General features: G+C 42.0%; 1 long non-coding RNA gene across 1 annotated transcript in view; it reads left to right on the top strand.

The window, feature by feature from the left end:
• The window catches only part of LOC110396259, a 1,571-nt gene extending 707 nt beyond the window's left edge, over positions 1–864 (top strand). The window contains exon 2 of the long non-coding RNA XR_002436884.1: positions 393–864. This is a non-coding gene — a long non-coding RNA (uncharacterized LOC110396259). The remainder of the gene's footprint in view (positions 1–392) is intronic.

Below are 20,481 nucleotides of genomic sequence, written 5' to 3'. Positions count from 1 at the left end.
GGATGGCTCGCGGCGCTGAGGTGCGCGCGGACCCCGCGGGCGGGCGGCCGCGTCTCGTCCCGCTGCCCGGCGCCAGAAGAGGCGGCTTCGGGGGAGCCGCTCGGTGCGGCGGGAGCTAACGAGTGCGAGGCGTTTTGAGGTGCTGCTCTGACTGCAGTTCCTGGGCTGCACAAAGTTAGACCCAGCGCCGCGACCAGTCGCGTTGCCAGTGCTGAACTCTGTCTCAGTTCGAGCCGGCGGCTCAGAGGTCGCTTTTCCCTGAGCCGCGGGCTGTTTCTGCAGGACGCGCGCTGCAGCCTCTCCGTCCGTTGGGCTGCAGGACGAACCCGCAGTCCTTTCCCGAGAGACTCTATTCAGTAACAGTTAGATTTCTTTTTTTTCTTTTTTTTTAGCTCACACCAGTAAAGTATTGCAAAGAGTGACAGCCCTGTCAGCGGGCCTGCAGGGCGGGTGACACGGGTGGGAAAGATCTGGGCTTGAGAGTGCAAACAGACCCTGAGAGCCGCATCTCCACGTTCTTCAAACAGCTCCAGGGGCGGTGACTCCACCACCTGCCTGGGCAGCGTGTTCCAAATGTAACAACTTAGTTTACAGCGTACTTGAACGTCATGTTTTAATAGCCGCTGACAGATTTAAACTTAACAGGTTTTGCCATTCTCGCTTCTGCGTTTAAGTGTTTTGTTTGTAGAGGGAGAAGGAGAGTGTCCAAGCAGAAGTACCAGAGAAGATTTTCAGTCTCAAAGGGGCTGATATCACGTGCAGCCCTTAATAAGAAAGGGGCTCCTGTTTCAAAGTGTCAATGGTGTACCACTGTAAATGCTAAAACCAAATAAAAATAAAACAACTAAGCCAATCAAACACAAACTCGGTGGCTGTGTGAGTCGTTGCAGATCTCAAGGACAAAAAAAAAGTGGAAAGAAGTGAGAAAGTATAGCAGATCTAATCCAAACCCCATCAGAACAAGTGTGATGTAATAGGTCAGGTATGGACCATCCATCTCCTTTCGGGTGAGGTACTGCCTACAGAAGGATGCCACTGGTGGGATGCTGACTGGAATCACAGAATGGATAGGAAATGCACTTGTAAATTTCCATTCAAGAAATGGAAGAAGCTTAGAGAGAAGAAAGAAGTATCTTAAGAAAGAAGTTAGCTTAAGCAATAAAGAACGTGGCTTGGCTACTACAGCACTGAAAAGATGATATTCTGAGTGTCACTGAATCTCAGCCTCTAAGAATTTTGTCAGATTTTCAAAATGTTTTGACAACTTATTTCTCTTAAGGTTTTTAATTAACTCCTGAAATTTGTCACTGTTTTGCAAAAATGCTTTTTTTTTTAGCTATAGGGGAATGAAAAAGAAATGTCCATATAAATATTTTTTTAAATTAAAGTTCTTCATGAAGATGCTGGGTTCTTTAGTAAGCAACTAACTGCTGGACAAACTCAATTTTCTGGATGCAAGTCCTCCGCGTGACTTTGGCTTAAAGGAAGGTCCCAGTTTCTGTTAATTTGATACGGGTTCCAGAGTTTGTTTGAGGAAGTGTCTTGAAGCTGGTGTTGAATTTCTTATTAGGGAAAACTCCTAAAGGCAATCATTTGTTTAAATGAATTGCTTAATTAATTGAATAAAATAACCGGACGTGGCCAAAAAATCACTGTTTGAAACTGCTTGCCTGGCATTTTTTTTAATGCTGATGGTCAACCGTAAATCTGGTTTCATGTTAAAACTGAGTTGCTGCACTGTGGCTTCACTGGGACCCAGCTGCCTCCGCGCGGTATCAGCCATTTTGTTTGTCACGGGGCAGTGTTCATGAAGACTATTATTTCAATAATCAAACTGTGATGTTTACATTATTAGCTTGGTTGTTCAGAGTGGAGCTCGTGCAAAGAAATGAGATGCATTCACTGAATGTCTAATTAAACCATTGGCTGGAAACAGGTCGTAACGCTGAATATCATGTCCCACTAGTGAAGAATACCATTTATTATGGTATTTTAAAACAGCTCAGCTACTGTTAATCCTTTCAAGGGAACAGTTCTCCTTTTGTGTGGGTGAAATCATTAGATTCTCGTCCATGCTTTGACTGTATGACTTACACCCACGTTAGCCACTCCAATTCCTTTGACCTCAGTGGTACTAAAACCTCCACAGTTGGATGGGTGCTTGGTTTCAGTACAAGCTTTGCTCCTATATGTCCCCACTGATGCTGCAACAAATATGTGCTGAGAAGAAAAAAAACAAGCGGGTAATTGAGAAGCTTTTAACCACTATATTGACATGGAATAGTCTCAGGTAATTAGTTGGAGATGTCTCCGGCATTATGAAAATAAATGTGCAGTACAGTTTCTGTTGTAAATTTCATGGCTGATTCAAAGTAGTCAGATTTTCTAAGCTGATGGTGACCAAAGACAAATCATGTATCTGTAAATGTTACTGTAGCTGCGAATACTGTGCAGATACTCTGCCTTTACTCTTTATGCAGTCCAATATTCTTTAGTTTTTGATTTGAAACACGTCAGTGAAATCACTTTTCAGTTTTTTTTGTTAATCTGGATGCTTAACAAACTGCATGAAATACGATGGCACTCTTCTTCACTTTTTCTTCCTGATACCCTACTTAGAGCAAGAACAGATTGGGACAATGAAAGACATGCAAACTGCAAAGGCAAAAAACTGTTTGCATGGAACCTTAGACATTCCTAATGCCAGTTCTTCCTCTGGAAGTGTTTTGACGGCTTTTGAAACAAAACACCAGAGCAGTAACCCAAATGGCTGTATATATACTCCCTTGTCTTTTACCTGTGTTAGGGTGAACTTCTGGGGGGATGAGAGAGAAAACAGGCAGGCTCATGGCTTGTCTTGAAGAGAAGTGTTAGCTGCTGCAGCCAGTGGTGTTAAAAGCAACTCATTTTATGGGCTAGCGATAACAGGCAACCTGCCTTGAGGCTTGAGGCTGAAATGTTTATCAGGTGACTCTGTGCTGTATAAAACCTTGTTATCCCATTTGGAGCACTGCTTTCAGAGCAGAGCTGAAGAAGTTATAAGATAAACTCAAGAATCCTTTGGGAACCCTTTTCTTTATTCCCAAACTCAAAATCACGTCAAGGCAAGAAGTAGGAGTCAACTACATGTGAGTTTTGGCTTGCTAGCCAATTTCAAAAGGCCTGATCCTATCTGCTGCTATGAGCATCCTGAGAATGTTGATGTACTCTTACTTGCCAGCAAAGCCACTGGAAGCTGAAGGCACCCAGCATCTTGTGCAGTTTGTTTTGCATTCAAATGAGTTATTTTCATCTCAATCTCTGGCAGCATGAAACCTCACATTTTGTGGCCAAACCTTCCACTCTGGTGGGTAATCTTCCTATTTGTTTTGCTAATTAGTTTTCTATTATTACTTTGTGTAGGGATGTCTGTTAGTGTCTAGGCATTCAAAGGATTTTTAATGCATTTAACAATGGAAATACAGTATTCTAAAAGTCCATGAGAAACAACTATAATGTCTCTGAAAGCTTATAAAGGATAATTTCTGAATACACAACCTGCTGCACAATTCATGTAGAATAGTAGGTAACCAGTCACTTCCTTGATTTTTTTTTTTTTTTTTTTTTGGGAGCTCATCTTGCTCAATGCAGCCAGGGCCAAGCTTTTCAGAACAGATTGACATCCTTCAGCTCTCCAAGCTAAGGGCTGGATTTCTGAAAGGTCTGAACGGCCAATTAGGCAGTGAAAGTGTGATGCAGCCTACCATTTCTCTTGACAACAACTTGGAGGAAAAGGGAGAAGCTCTTTCGGAAAAAAACTCCCACACTATCACGGTGAAAGAGGTAAGAGTTGTTGTGTGCAGACTTCTTTTGAACACGTGGTCCCCATAGTCAGTCCTTTGGACTCTCTATAACAACTTTCGTACTGTGGCCCTTTCTGTGCTGTGGCACCCAGAGGCACACTCAGTGCTGGAGGTGAGGCCCCTCCCTGGCCCGGTGGCAGCTCTGGGCCTGGTGCCCCCCAGGGGCAGTTGGTCGCTGTGTCTGCCAGGGCACACTGCTGGCTCGCGTTCAACTTGCTGTCAGCCAGAACCCTGAGATCTCTTTCTGTGGGGCTGCTCTCCAGCTGTACGTATATCCAGGGCTGCCGCATCCCAGATGCAGAACCCGGCACTGCTCTTGTTAAACTTCATGCAGTTGGTGACTGCCCAGCCCTCTGATTTGCCAAGATCTCTCTGCAAGACCTCTCCACCCTCAAAGGACTCAATAGCTCAGATCATTTATGAGCAAAGGCCCTAAAGCGGAGTGCTGGGGAACCTTACTAGTGACCAGTCACCAGCCTGACATAACCCCATTTACCGTAACTCTGAGCTGACTCAACCTGTCAGACAGTTGTTCACGCATTGCATTATGCCTTTGTCTAGCTGTATACTGGACATTTTTTTCAGAAGGATACTGTGAGAAACTATCAAAAGCTGTGCTGAAATCTAAAAGGATTACAACAGCTGGCTTCCCAGCCTTCCCAGGGTTGAGTCAAAGCGGCTTGAGGTTCCTACTACCACAGAGGGGAGGGATGGATGGAGAAACGCATGGACAGATGGATGCAGATTTGTTACCAATGTTTTGCAAGAGCCCGCAGAATGGGATCAATGCAGCTCTTGTGAAATTTGCAGCCTCCAAAATCCACACTTGCCTGTGATCTGCCGTGAGCTTGCCAGGAAATGAAGTAATTTTAGAGTGTGATTTGGAAAATGATTCAGTTAAAAAATAGCTATTTTTGAAGGGCTACTTTCCACTGGGATTCAGTGCTTTCACAGAAGCACTTGTCTCACTGCTGCAAAGCATGGTGGAGGGGGAGAAAGAGGGTCTGCCTGGAGCTGGCAACCCCACACCACCGCTGGGAAAACAATCCATGGAAATGCTTCCTCCTCCCACTTCAATTTCACCCTGCAAGTGGTATAGAAGGTGAGTGCTTTAAACCTGGGTCACTAGATAGAGATGGTGAAGGTAACTCTGTTCACCCTGTATGGGAGATACACTGTCCCCAGAGGAGTGAACAGTCCTGTGCCTTTGGAAATGGAGCTTCTAGACAGACTACATTTTGAGGCACAAAAGCCTACTTCTTCCTGTTGTCATAAAAGCCAATAACAGACTGAGGTATTTATCAAGTCATGAAATGGCAAGCAAACACCTTTTTCATGCCATCTGAGGATTCACTGTATGTATTTTACAGCTCCTGTGTCTGGCTCCCTCCCCAGTCGCTCCAGCCGGTAGCACTGACATACAATCTGCTGAGCTGATCTCACTGCATCAGGCTGAGCCTTTACAGAAGGGCAGGACAGGACTAACAAGGCAAGAAGACATTGGTAACCCCTCTGGCTTGCTGGATTTGCTTTCTAGGATGAGAAGATGCAGGTAGAGCTCTGATGTTGTAGACAGAGAGAGGGATTGCAGATAAGAGATCTGATGAGCCAATGGTCATCTGTTCTGATGACTCCTGTTGGTTAACCACAAACAGGTTAAAATATCACCTCCACACTGGATTTACCTCTCTTGTCTCATGTTGGGTGATAGCCTTTTGAGATCATTCATCCTGCTGAGCTTTCATAAGCAAGTGCCACTTTTGACTAAGCAACTTCATACGATTTAATTTGTTATCAAGGATGCATGGAGTTGAAGCATATGGCACATACAAAACATGGCTATGCTGTAGTTCACATGCAGGTATCAGGACTGCATGACGCTGATGGCTTTAGGAGGCATTAGCATTTATCACATTTGTGTCTGAACCCTGGAAGTGATGGGTTGTTGAGTTTTGCAGACAGTGAACCCAGCCCAACTGAGATTTGCCTGTATGTCCGTGCATACACAATACAAGGGAGTAATTTTGCTTGAAATGAAAGGAAAAGCACTTGGTTGATCGTCAGTTTGTTCACTGTTTTGGCCATGTTGAAAATGTGGGTGAGTTCCTCAGATGAAAGGTCACAGGGAGTACCACTGTGTACAACTCGTCAATGAAGCGTTGCAGGTTTATCTCACTCCATGGAGTGACTCACTTTGAAGAAGGTTTTGTTTTCATCCCTGTCACTCTTGCTTTTCTCGAACAATGAGAAGAAGTAGAAGTTTGGGTCATTTTCTGAGAGGTTTCCCAGCTCCTGTTCACCTTTCGGCATGCAGCAGATGAGTAGCCCAGCCTCAGGCTGTGTGAGAAAGCTTTGATATCCAGCAAGCAGGTCCCTGAGGCAGCAAATAGGGGTCAGCCACTCATCTGCACACCTTGTGTGTAGCAGAGAGATTGCTGACTTTTGCACTGACCTTGACAAGCCTTGCACAGAGGCTGTCTGGTGAAACCTTGATTCTCTGTGAGAGGGCAAGAAATGATGGGAAAAGGGGGCACATTGTTTTGCAGCTTTGTTGTTATTTCTTTTTCTGGAACATTTTTGTCTGAAGAGATATTGTGGTAGGTTCGTTGGGGAGGAGGAATGTATGAGGAAAGCAATATATGGTTTCTTGAACGAATGCTAGCATTCAAGAAGCAGAAGGTAAAGAAAGAACTTGACAGTCAGGGGGCTGCCCTTTCACACCTGTCCATTCCTGCTTCAGAACTTGGTGAGCGAACTGGGGAGTGTATTGAAAAAAGTCCACTTTGTCGTGTAGAGTGTTTTTCTTCCCTGCAGAAATGCTTTGTACATGTAACACAAGAGAACTACTGAGCCACTGAGCAAGCAAAAATACCTCAGGGAAAACAGGCAAAACTGCATCCAGGATCAGATTTGGTCTTATCTGTGGGGTTCTTCCTTAACTTGGAAGTTGGCTTCAGCGTCTCCAGATTTCCTGTTTTTAGAGCTGGCTACTGCCAATCTTCACCTGGGCATTAGTGGAAAACTCAGTGAAGCTGTTTGGCAGCATTTTGCAGTTATTTTGCAAATGAGCCATCATAGCAGTGGAAAGGGTAAATCATTAAGCTTCTTACATAAGATGAGCCATTGTCTTAGAGTACTGGGGTATGATTTAGCCTATAACAAGCACTTATCTGGTGAGAATGCATTAGTGGAAACAATTCCCCTTCTCCCCCCAAAAAAAGTACAACAAAAAATGTGCAGTGGAGAACATACAGTATTGAAATATAACTGCATTATTTGCTTCAGGTAATAAAGACCTTAGGAAACGGATGAGGTGAAGATAAAGAATAATGAGACAAAAAATGCCTAACACTGGCCTCTTCAAGTTCGGACTCAAAAATGGTAATACTGATGGCCCAGCGTGCCCATGATCACCTCTGTAGATCTGAAATCAAGACAATGGTAGGAGGCAGGGACAGAGAATAGAAAGGAAAACATGCTTTGTTAAAAAAGTTTCTGAAGCCTTTCAGTCTTCTTTTTTCTTTTAGCTCTAGCTTTTCTTCTATCTGTGCAGTCTCTATGCTAGCCCTTCTGGTTGGTTAACTTCTAGTTAAATTAGCACAGTCTAATGCAGAGGTTGGAAAGCTCGCTTGACAAACTAGATTTTTCTTTTCTAGATCAGAGGCTCAGTGCACTAATACATAGCATTTTGGAGATATGAGAGCCATCCCCCATGGAAGAAAGCTGCTTCTGAGCAGCAGGACATTGCACCTCTCTGGCAGGCAGGGACCGCTGGCTTCTCTTGAACTCCCATCTGCAGGTTCCTGTTTTGTGGTGCCTCCATGTCATTAGAATTCAGCCCACGCAGCCTCTATAGGCACTGTACCATCAGCTACTGATCCTTGGTCTAGTGGCCACATCATTTTTTTCCCCCTCCAACTCTGTGCTGATATATCACGTCATCTGGCTCCGGTTATTTTTCTTCCACTTGCCTTATTTTCCCTTCCAGCCTTTCTCCTGTTTCTCTCCTTAGGTCAAGAAGTATTCCAGAATAGATTTTCTTTTATTTTAATGCATTATGATAGCTGCATTGGAAATTGCAGTGACAATCATGTCTGGGCTTATGGAAAGCTTCCCACCATCCAGGAGGGACATATAGAGTGTCCTACTGGCCCAAGAACCACTGTACTGGAGAGAATCTGGCATGCTGTTAATGATACAAGGGTAGAAAACTGTTACGAAAAAGGTGTGTGCTGTAGCAAGCAGGATTCATTCCTGCCAATGTGGCTTATTATTTTCCAATGAAATGAAATGTATTCCTTGTCTCTTGAGCAAACTATGTTAATTTGTGTCTTGTGATGAAGATTCTAAATTTCATATCTTGCAAATTTTTTAAGTAGTGAGCAGGGATTTAGCTGCATTATTGCATTAATGTCAATACAGCTAACTCCCCATGCACTTCTTTAAAGACTATTTTATACACAACAACATGGAATTTCTTCTCCCTAGCATCTTCAGGAAAGCTGATCTGAAAGCAAGTGCACATTTAATTATTGCTCTTAAAGCAGTAAGCATTTTTAGAAGTCCGATTTTTTCCTGCCAACAAATGGCAGGCAATGTATAATGCAGAAATCAAATAGCTGCTTTGTTCTGGGTTGGCTTGGGGAAAGTAACAGAGCAACTAGGAAATCACAGATTATTAATTTTATGTGATTTCAGTGCAGTTTTTTTTGTTTGTTTTTTTTTGCTTTAGAGACTTCATATGCAGTAAGTTATGGACACATATCTCCAGTTATTAGAAAAGGAGGACCATTCACTTTTCTAGCTGAAATTTTCTTGGCTTGGTTCCTTCTTCATGTACAAATAAAAATGATCCAACCACATTTGAGAATGCAAATAGAAAAAAAAAGACATTTTTCCAGCAAAAGAAGTTAACTTAATGTCACCTTAACAGCAGTGTGTGGAAACTGATGTTCTGGGCTTCGGCTGAGCAAACCAGATCTATAGAGGGGCAGAAAAATGGAAATGACCAAGGACACAAGTGTCCGAATTTTATCAGTTGAGTATTGAACAGTTAGGAGCTGCCAGTGTGGATGCCTAGGTCTCACATGCACTGACTGTTTATGGCTCGTCTAGACAGTTCAGTTGGAAAGGATGCTCAGATTCATCTAGCCCAGGTGCATCTCAGGAATTATTTGACAGCTATGGGAATTATGAATCCCAGGATTGCCTGATCCTGGTGCTACTTCTAAGCTACATCATACGTGAGTAGATGAGGCTGAATTCTTGATGCCTGCTTTCAATTTGTGAGTCAGAGGAACAGAGCTCAAAGAATGAAAAATTCTGCTGAAAATATAAGGTAATGCTGGCCCAAGAGCATGTGAGTAGTATATTACCCACAAATGCACTAAGAATGGATATTTGCAAAGATTCCTAACTATTAAAGCAATCAACTTTTTGAATATTCTTCCAGTAGGAAGAATGAAAGCAAAAACCTGGACTGCCTGTAAGATAGGGCCTGAAATGCATTATATAAAGTGATAGCAGAAAACTGATTTTAATGAGTAAGATGCTCCTAAGCATTATCGTGTGTTTCAACGTGGCTAAAACACAGACCTCAGCCATCCTAAACACTACTGAAAAAGGTGTCCCATTATCAGTATTGCAAATAAAAATGTAAATTTTCTCATCCGGGATGAATTCACCACATGTTCACTAGCTTCTATTCAATTTTACAATTCTGTGCTTAGCAGAATATCACAGTGCTCTTTCATGGCTGCGTGGCTATACGCTATAGAAATATACTACATACCAAATACAGTTTGGTGCCCAAGATTGACTACTTATTCTTACATCGTCATTAAATGACAGAACATTGTGTCCTCTGACTGTTGCTGAAAGAATTTTAGAAAGCAAATCCCAGAAATAGGAAAATGGTGCAAAAAGCATGTTTCCTGCCAACCAGCTAGAGGACAAGCTTATATGGATAAGCACTTGCAACCATGGTCTCATGTAGAAAAGTGTTCTTCAAAAAATGGCATACACTGTGGAATACATTTTCTAATCCTAGCTACTATACCATGCTTTGCAGGAAAGCCACCTCTTGCACATCCTCCTATAGTTTAATCTTAACAGGATCACAGAAATTTGGTGAAGTCTGTGCTGTAGGCCAGATCTTTTCTGACACAGTGTTAATTGGCTGAAATCACTGAAACTTGGAAAGACTGGTCAGGCCTCCGCAGGTGTACTCCGTATTCACTGCAATAAAATGCTGACTTTTGAAAGTCAGCTGTTGTAGGTTGGCTGGAGAATGGATTTAGGGAGAGAGGCTCAGCACAATTTTGCTAGAATATTGGAAAACCAAAGCAAAAAAGGAAATATGTCTGTTATATTTTACCAATGCAAAGGTTGCTCAAGGTCTCTGCTATTCAGAACCCAGCAGGAATTTTCCAGCTGAGGAGAAAGAAAAGAAATGTTTACTAAAAGACAGATTGTGAGCATCAAGCTGTCTGTTCTTTAATTGATCTTTTACACTGAGCACATTCAAAAGATCTATACTCATGGTTAGGCTGTTATTTGGAAAGCCGACATAATACATTCTACTGAGAAATGCTTTGTATTAAACCTGCAACGCGGGGATCTTTTAAAACACAGCAATCATCTTGAATGTTCATTTCAAGACAGACGGTGCTTTGTTCATCTGAAGAAATGATTTGTCTTTCAGACCCACTGGGTTTTTTTCCTGCTTGATTAAGAAGCACAAGAATAACACAAAGGGGAATAATGGATATTAGAGAGCTTTTTGTTAAGTGCCATGCTCTTGCACTGGGGGATACCCCAGTCAAAATTCTAAACATCAACTCATCCTAAATTTTTGCAGTCTTGATTCTACTCCTACTTACACCAGATATGCTGCACATCTGTAGTAACCTCAAAACTTCACATGAATATTTTGAACTGGAGTAATGATCTGCCTTTCTAAAACAGCCTGGATCTGACACCTTTAAACTTGAAAGTCTGAAAACTAAGTGCAGATGTGCTCAAGCAGGGGAGTTGTTAAATTCAGTCCATGGAGCTGGACCTAGCTCAGTGAAACACCCATTGAGAAGTCCAGAAATGCAGAAAGAATGGTCAAATGCACTATCAGTTTGTTGAACAATTACATTGCCATTTTTAGGACAGGCACTTTTATACTTAGTCATATCGACCTTTAGTTTCACTGCCAAGTGTTCTTTTTTGTGCTCTTTTCCCATCCTCTTCAGTCAATATCACCGTGATGAGATGACTAGTAATTAAATGACTAAGTTCTGCTTGGAAAAAGTTCGATGCTTTTTGAATTTGCTGAAACTTTTGGATTGCTACTGCTAGAATATGAAGTAACAGAAAATGGATTTAATGTTTGCTGGGATGCTTCCTGTCTGGCAACATGAAACTGGGTCTCCTGGGTTCCTATTAGTACTCATCCACAAACTTGTTTTCCTCACTGGAGAAGCAAAGCTACACTTTGCTAAAAAAAAAAGCTGAGACAAACAGCTCTGTGGTGCCTCAGTCCCTCTTCCAGCTGTTCCACCACTTCTCTAAGTCTTGAATCCTCGGCAGTGCCAGCAGAAGTGCAGTAGCTATAACTTATCTCTCTGATATTAAATTCCCTGGTACTAGTGGATTATGGCCTTCAGCATTGTTGGTATTATTAAGAACAACACTGTTATAATGGAAACTCAGTCAATCCTCAATTTTTACATTAATTGTTACAGGTTTTTTTTCTTAGCAGCCCCAAAGGAAGCAAGTATCCTGGGTTCATGAAAACATAAAACTCACCAAGTAATGACTGACAGTCATTGTTTTCCCTTTACTCTCAGAGGAAACCAAGGAATTAGAAAAGACACTGGTAGAAGAAAAAGAGGGTACATGGTGCCATGGGTTCTTCATAACAAACGTTGCCTGCTTGTATCAACCGAATGCACTAGCAGTTCTGCTGTTTCTCAGAGGGAAACACATTGCTTTCACTGCAGAGCTGATGCAACTTTTGGGGACCATCCAGCTTTGAGCTGCATTTCTGCTTCCCCGTGCCTTGGTTAAGCACACATGCCCTCCTGGACTAGACGATCCATCCTTGTGTCATTCACACCACAATGCATGGGTGCACATATTGAGCCCAAGCAGCTCAGGACCTCTCTGCAACAAATCCTACAACAGGAGGAGCATTTTCATACTCAAAGGTTTTTGGTGCTGGTGGAGCAGACTCCTGTGCTGCAGGCCTTTTGAATAGAAACATATCAGTTCTCAGTTATTACAGGATTTAAGTAACTTCTGCTTTGGCCATGAAATGTTTTCATTCATTTCTATACCTGTTTGAGAAGAAAGCTTATAGCTGTCCTTCAGTGCCTTAAGGCATCCATTGTTCTGCAGAGAGAGCTTATGAGAGCAGATAGAAGATAAATCGAGACCGTGTCCTTGTAATGACAGTAACTGTTACCAGAGTGGAATATATAAGGACATATATAAGGACATTTTGGTGTCCTTATAAAACAAGAAGCCAGTAGCTTGTTGGATATTGAAGCACAATGCAGAACACACTCATCCAACTCTGACCCTTACTAACAAAGAAGTCAGGTGAGTTGAAGGCAGGTAAAAGTTAAACCATCTTGCTTGCATCAAATGAAGCACTGACTGGCGGTGCAAGGGGAAGAGGAATAGCTTATTTCAGGCCACTAAACATGATGGTGTGCTCAGGATATCCTCCAGTTTAGCAGTACTGTAAGAGATTTAAGTGTGGAAACAAGCTTGTGCAGCTGTAAGCCCTGAAGTTCAGCAGTTCAGAATGTGGCTCAGCAGCAATACTCTATACTAATATTTAAAGAAATATATATATATTTAGTGGGAATTTACTGCTGCTTTTAGCAGTCTTCCAGACATGAGCTTTCAGATGAATTTAAGAGCATTTACAGTGCTTGTAGCATGAAGTGCACTCTGATGGAGCACTTTCTGCAGCTTCAAGCTTTGCCTTGGTTTAAATAAATGAGAAGATAATAGTGAATGATTAATAGAAAATGAAATTTACTGAAAACATTAGAACTAGCTTTCTGTGGGTACCACCTTTATGCCTCCAAGCCTTCTGCTTGTGTACAGAAACAACCATCTCATTGCTCTCACCTGCTGTCAGTAACACAGGAGTGCTTTACTTGTCTGAGCTCTTACACTGAAATACTCCATTGTTCTTTCCTTGTTCCAGCCCAGACTAAAAAGGTACTTTTAACTTGGTTGTATGTAAAGCATGAAAGCTACAGGTCGACATGTGCCAGGTTCCCCTAAGAACTAAAAATTACTAGAGGAGAATTAGCCCCAACAGTTCTACCAGACATTGCTGTCCTACTTGGCTAGTTCATTCCTGTCATCAGAAATACCACCTTTGGCTCAAATTGTTTTTAATGCTTTTTTTTTTTTTTTTTTTTTTTTTTGCTTCTGAGTGCTGCAAGATACTTGTGAACAATCAGAGCAGGTGAAAAACTGAGAAATGCTCCTTCAAATGCATCCCATTACATTGCAAGAGGCTTGTTTTTCTAAGATTCACAATACTCTAGCATATGGTATTGAGCAGCCTGGTGCTCACTGTCAGTGGTAGTTCAGCACGAGGCTGATAGGGCATAGCAGTGGGCGTGGGTCTGATTGTCTGCATTCTGTAATATCCTCCCCCCTCCGCCTTCTAATATGAAATAGAAAAGTGAGCCTTTATTTTTAAAGTAACAGCGGTGAGCTCTGAATCATCATGGACACAGAGGCTATTTGCTTTTCTGAACCTTGCTTTGACAACTTCTTTCCAAATCTGTGGAAAATATTACTGCTGTTTGAGCAGGGAAAAGTGTTGCTCCCAAAAGAGAAGAATAGATAAATCTTTAATTTAATTTTATTGTTCTTTGCTGATACGTGTCAATCTCAGTACAGAAAGGACATGGAGGTGCTGGAGCAGGTCCAAAGAAGGGCAGCAAGGCTGGTGAAGGGCTTGGAGAATATGCCCTACGAGGAGCGACTAAAGGAACTGGAGCTGTTTAGTCTGGGGAAGAGGAGGCTGAGGGGAGACCTCATTGCTCTCTTCAAATACCTGAAAGGTGATGGCAGTGAGAGCGGGGCTGGTCTCTTCTCATTGGTGACAGGTGACAGGACAAGGGGAAATGGCCTCAAGTTGCGCCAGGGAAGGTTTAGGTTGGGTATCAGGACAAACTTCTTTACAGAAAGGGTTGTTAAGCACTGGAACGTGCTCCCCAGGGAGGTGGTTGAGTCACCATCCCTGAGTGTGTTTAAAAACCGTTTGGATGTGGTGCTCAGGGACATGATTTAGCGGTGGGTTGTTAGACCAGTATGGTTAGGTTGCGGTTGGACTTAATGATCTTGAAGGTCCTTTCCAACCTGAGCAGTTCTGTGATTCTATGATTCTATGGGCCAATGCTCCGTGATGCCAGATGGTTCCCCCAGGGTCTTCCCCTGCAGCTTTTGGGACTGTCTGCTACTGGAGAAGTAGTGGATTTTTGCTAACCATGATCCCCATGCCTTTGGTTCCACACAGTTCTCCAAATACGTGTTTAAACTGAGTTCTTTTTCAGGTATATAAATTACAGCAGTTTTAATCAGTGCGCTATATATTTTTATTACTATGAATGAGCTCTGGAGACATTATTTATGAGGAATCAAGTGAGATTTTATGCTGGGAACCTTAAAAGATTTCTTATTACTTAATTAATTAAAAGCAACTCCACCAAAATCAGTGAAATTATGTGACAGTAAGCGGTATCAGGGCTTTCTTTCATCTTTACTTAGCACGTCTGATTTGGACAATGTTTACTCAATTTAATACTTAACACAAGACTCAGTATCTGTTGCTCCAAGTCCTAAAACATTGTCTGTTTAGTGCTAGACAGCAAACTTAAGATTTGTTGGATACTCAAACTGCAACTGGAGAAAAAAAAGACGGTGAAAAAATGAGAGAGAAAGCCAACAGACAACCTGAGGAAACAGATTGGCAAACCGGTCTCAGGATACATGATGAGCTGTAGAAATTCAGAACTGAAAAGGAAATTGTTAAAGAAACAACGTCTATGGGCAGACAAATGTCCATCAGAATTATTTTTTCATGTTTTCAATGGGATACGTTTTGCTGTTCTCCAGTACTTGTCTAGAGGGAGGTGATAGGATATTTTGTAATGAGATACTTCTGTTTATTGTCTGGTGGATAGCAGAAGATTGTAGGAACTTCCTATACTTGGACCATCTGTATCTCAGTGGAGTGTGCTGTGTGCCAGCTCACAGACTGAAAGGTAACTGGCAAATAGGAGGGATGGCAGACAAATGAACAGACAAGCTCTTGGGGAGACAGCTGAATATTTTCACCATATGACAGGATGTTTAACACAGGGTTCAGCAAGAACAGGGACTCCATGTTGCTGCTGTTAAGCTGAGTGCCCAATTGCTGTGTCAAGGGGTTAGCATGAACCCTGGAGAAGGGATCTTTGCTATGAACGCTTGAGGACTGCATTAGTGCTCTCTTTTGTGTTTGCCTTGCAGAGCACTGCAACAAAAGAAAGGAGAGGTGTTCACAAGAAAACTCTGAAATTTAAAAATAGGAATCAAGTGCTTTTTCCAATCTCTAATTCTTATACCAGAAGCAATGTAAAACAGGGGTGTAAGACAGCTCTTGCTGGTTTTCTTAGGAACTCAACCTGCTGGGCTTTGTAAATCCCAGCTTAGGCTCAGTTTTCTCAGTACAGTGCCTTCTCCATCCTGTAATGTTTTTGTCAAGAAATAACTTGGAAATTAAACTTGGATTTATTTCAGCCCCTTCACCTTTCTCTATTCCTTCCCTTCTTCCTTTCCCGCAGCAAAGCCATAGCGATGTACCTCAATGGAGAAAGTGCTGCCAGAGGAGTGCTGGGTATTAATCTTGTTGCTGAAATGAAGAATGGAAAAGTTCTTCAAAACTTTTCCCTCTATCTATAGAATGAAAGGTGTGACTGATTTGTTTTCCGTTGCTTATTTGTCTTATAGTGAATTTCTAATACTTTTTTTCCTTTCTTTCTTTTGTATTCTTTTTCTTCTGCTCCATCTGAATATTTTGAGCATGTCCTTGAGAAAAGGTTGTGTGTGAAAATTGTAATTTCAATTGTTTTCACTGAGAGACTTCTCCTCCAATTGGAGAAGAAATAAAAATTAAAATAATAATAATCGAAGGCATTAAAACTGTAGTATTTAATTGAAATAAAGCCATGCCTGCACTGACAGTGAGGGTCATCTGCAATATTCCATCCAGTCTGACACCAGTGACCATCTGCATCCAGCTCCCAGCAGATACCTGACTTCATCTATGAATGTAACGAGATGCCACAGCCTGCCACAGCTCCGCATTTGCAACTTGTAATTTGATTTTTTACAATTTCCTCTTCTATTTCAATGAATTTAGGACCTCCTCACATCTATTTCTCTTTATTAATTTTTAGGGGGAGGGATTTTGTTTCCATTCCTTAGTTCATTAGGCTGATGCCTTTTGGCATGATGCTCTTCAGGCTGGTGGGATTGTCATGGTTTTGTGATTTTCCGGTTATTGGTATTCCACATCATAACATCATGTAGTGGACGTACCTAGTTCTCAGAAGAGAAGGACTACTACAGTCCCCACGGTACTTTGCTCCTTTGTTACCATTTTCCAGCCGGAGGGAAAAGATAGAAGCTCGCAGTATAAAAACTTGCAGATCACGAGACCTCGTCCCTTTTTCCGCCGTCTCTCGTCTTGGCAGCACCTCGCTCTCCAGCCGTCTTATCGTCGGTAGTAGAGTAAGGCCTACCTTGATTTTGGGACATTCTCTCTCTCTGTGTTGGATTTATCAGCTAAAATTGTAATTATATGGTATTATAGTGTGTTGTTTTGCATTCCGATATTTTATTTAGTAAATTAGTTTGTTTCTCCTCAGATTGTTGCCGCTGTTCTTTGCTCTCAGGGCCATCTCCCTACCCTTTTCCCCTTTCCCCTTTTCCCGGGACGTGGGCCCTTGGGTCCCCCGTCCCCTTTGTCACGGAATCGGGCCTAACGCCCGTAAACCGTTGACATGGGATGTGGGTCATATAAACCATTTATTCTCCATTAATGTGCTGTACATAATTAAGACCAGCTATGTGTCAGCCTCGGGCAACAATAATTTCTTCATGCCCTTGGGACACTTTGTCAAGTGACTGACTAAAAAGCGGTCTTCATGGAAATCTCTTCAACTGGCCATGAAAATACAAGCATAGTCCAATTTCTGCAGCTTTCTTTGAAAGGTAAAGCTGTCAGTTCTCTGAGAATACTTGAATATCCATTTTTACCCTTCTCCTAGCACTACTGCTGTACTCTACATAAAATTAGAAGCAGTTCCACAAGCAGTCAGAGGGCAAGAATTATTTCATGGATTCAAAACCAGAAGCAGGCTACTTGTTGTTTTACTGCAGTGTCGTTTCCTAAAAACTAAAACATAGGATTTTTGCTGTATCAAGCTACTGCATAGATTAGAGAACGTCTTTCTTTAATATCTAACTCTCATTACAATGAAATAGGCGTTATTGGAAAAAACTCTGTATTGGAAAAAACTATGTAAAATTTGCATTCATTTCATTTAAAAGAACAGTTCGAGGAAGATAAGTGTTTTCTATATGATTTACCAAAAATAACCTTATTCCAAGAGGAAAACTAAAACAAAATCAGCAGAATATGGAGAATTAGTTTGACTTTTTTTTTTTCAGCATGTTTAGGCTGTATTTCTTTGTCCCCAGCCCGCATTTCTGGAGATGGCATGTCTGTGCCAGGACACAGCAGCAAAAGCTGGAGCAGGGAGCAAGGCAGGCAGCAACAGCGCTTTGCAGAGGCGGACCGCTGGATGATGAGCTCGTAGGAGCAAGGAGGTATTTGGGGCGAGAAAAGGTATGGAAATGGAGGAAAGGTGTTAACTTCAAAACTAGGATGAGAACGAAGGGTGTAATATATTGCTTAAAACCGTTAGGTGACTGTTAAAAGGCACTACTTTGCTGCCAAGTGAGTTGTAGATGAGATAGGGAGATTATTCATTAGATGCTTCGTAGAGGGAACATGAGGGATTAGAAATGCTACTTGCACCATAAAGCTTTCACTAAGCAGAGAAAGAGTAACGCTTTTGTTTTTGTTTTGCCAGATATAAGGGGGTCTTAAATCCTGTGCATTTGCTTCTGCGTCACTGCTGACTGGGCATAGGGCATCTTGATAACTCTGAGCTTTAGAGAAAACTCAGGCTTTATTCCCATAGGAATTCTCAAAATAAGCGCAGATAAAATGTACTCCTGTTGTTTAGCCTTCCAGGAGAACTGTGCTTTACTTTCTACTCCTTGTATCTAACCTGGATCTGGCTCCTTCAGCCCAGAGTCACGAAACACTGCTCCAAAAAGAGTCTTACTCAAAAAGTGCACGTACACTGCGCACCCCGACTCTTCCGAGTCACACGTTTACATCATCCCACTCCTGTTGGTGCATCTCTCAGCTGTGCGTTGGGAGAAGTGCTGCTGCAACCTCTTGTGGCAGCTGCTGGTCCAGCACTGCTGACAGCAATGACTGCTGAGGCGAGGGAAAAAAAAGGGTGAAGTTCTTGTATCAATAGGCAAATGGTAAGGTCTAACATAGGAATGCCATGCTCTTCGATTCTTTTTCATATTTATGACTCTGACGGCTCCTTAGCCGCCTGTGGAAGTAGCTTTAAAAATAAATCCCTGTGCATTTTAGTTACCAGAACACCAAGCGCTGCTATTTTTACAACATTCAGAACGAGGTAGCTGGTGAGGAATGTAATAAATAGGCTCAAATCCCTCCTGTAAGCAAAATTTAAAACTCAGAAGAGCAATTTTACCCTCAGTGCTCAAGGCGGCCAAAAGCATTCTACATTCAGATCCCCTTGACAGGCATTATTGCAGTGCTGTGCCCTGCACTGTTCTGAGCCAGGCTGTTGAATTATGAGATTCACATACGCTGACTGAGACAGCAAGCTTGATTTGCTAACTACTCTCCTACTTTCTTATTTTCCCCTTCTTCCTTTCTTATTTTTCTTAACTTTCTCCCTTCAGTGGCTTACCAGTGTGTTTATCTCAATTTGAGATAAATTGAATTTAATAAAGAGAAGGACATTTAGCAACTTAACAAAGAGAAGGGTGGTGAGACACTGGAACAGGTTGCCCAGCGAGGGTGTGGATGCCCCCTCCCTGGAAGCATTCCAGGCCAGGCTGGATGGGGCTGTGAGCAACCTGGTCTAAAGGGAGGTGTCCCTGCCTACAGCAGGGGGTTGGAACTCGGTGATCTTAAAGGTCCCTTCCAACCCAAACCATTCCATGATTCTATTATATGATTCTATGATTTTAAATACCCAACTGATGTGTAAAGGTTGTGATACACAAATAAAGCACCAAAAAGAAAATTCTATATATATGTACATGAAGTTATTCTGACTTATAAGCCTTGGGGAGTAACGTTTTCATACATTCTAAGCAATTTAAAGGTGAAATGTATTTTAATTTCTTTTAAAAAATGTAGTTTGTGTTTGCTCATTGTTCCTTTCACATTGTCTTTCTCTTATTCATGAATTCTAGCACATAACTTTAAATACAGCAAAAAATGTTGTTGGCAGTTCCTAAGTGTATTAACTTCTGCTGTGGCTGCACTACATGACTACACGACCACATTTCTCCAGGTTATCTGATTCTATTTCTATCAGCATATTCTGATAGTCAGATACCAGAGCAAAATGTTCATTAACAGCGATTTTTGTTTTTATTTTTGTGGAGCTGTGCTATTGCATAGATATAAATGAACAGTTCCAAGCTTGGCTATAAGGAATTTCCACAGAAGAGAAGATTCTATGATTCTATGAACTGAAAACTAAACAAGTACTTCACTTAGGCCCCAAAACATATCTGTAAGTATTATCAACAAGAACGTGAAGAAAGAAAAAATTGTTGACAGTAATGGTCATATTTGGCACTTTTCTCCTTCCAGAAATGCTTGATAAATACAAATGGTTAACAAAAATGCCGTGTATTTCATGCCCTGTGGATCTCATCTAATGCAGTTTTTAAGCTCTGCAGCTTCTGCAATAGCTTGCTGAAGAATTATTATCACAAATGCTCTGTGTTTAGATGTACAGTCAAGCTTGCTTTAATGGAGAGAACGGTAGTCTGAATTTAACCCCTAACAGAGTAGGGTGCTTAATCAATCAGCAGTGAGTACTTCTGCTTAATGGAGATGCATTTGTTCCAATTTAATTGGGCATCAAGTAGGCTTCAGCATCTGATTCCAAGTGAGCTGCCAGGCCAGGGCTGGTTTGCACAATCCTGACTGTGAGGCTTCGGAGGCCGTAAAGTGAGGACAATGTCACTGTACCTTGCTTGTCTCTTTTTTTCGGAAGAAATCTCAGGAGGGCTGCCCCTCACTGCTTATCCACAGGACCCATCTAAAGCCCAAGCACTGCGGCAAATCGCAACACGAGGGCTAGGAGGAGTCTGAAAGTCTCTGTAGTCTTCACTCCTTTGTGAAGTCTGTGCAGTGGTGACCATGTTATTGTCTACAGAAGGGTTATATGCAATTCCAGCTGTGAACAGTAAATGTGAACAAAAACCAAGAAATGTA

Source organism: Numida meleagris, chromosome 3, assembly GCF_002078875.1.
Source record: "Numida meleagris isolate 19003 breed g44 Domestic line chromosome 3, NumMel1.0, whole genome shotgun sequence".
Lineage (NCBI taxonomy): Eukaryota > Metazoa > Chordata > Aves > Galliformes > Numididae > Numida > Numida meleagris.
This window is presented reverse-complemented; position numbering and strand designations above follow the sequence as displayed.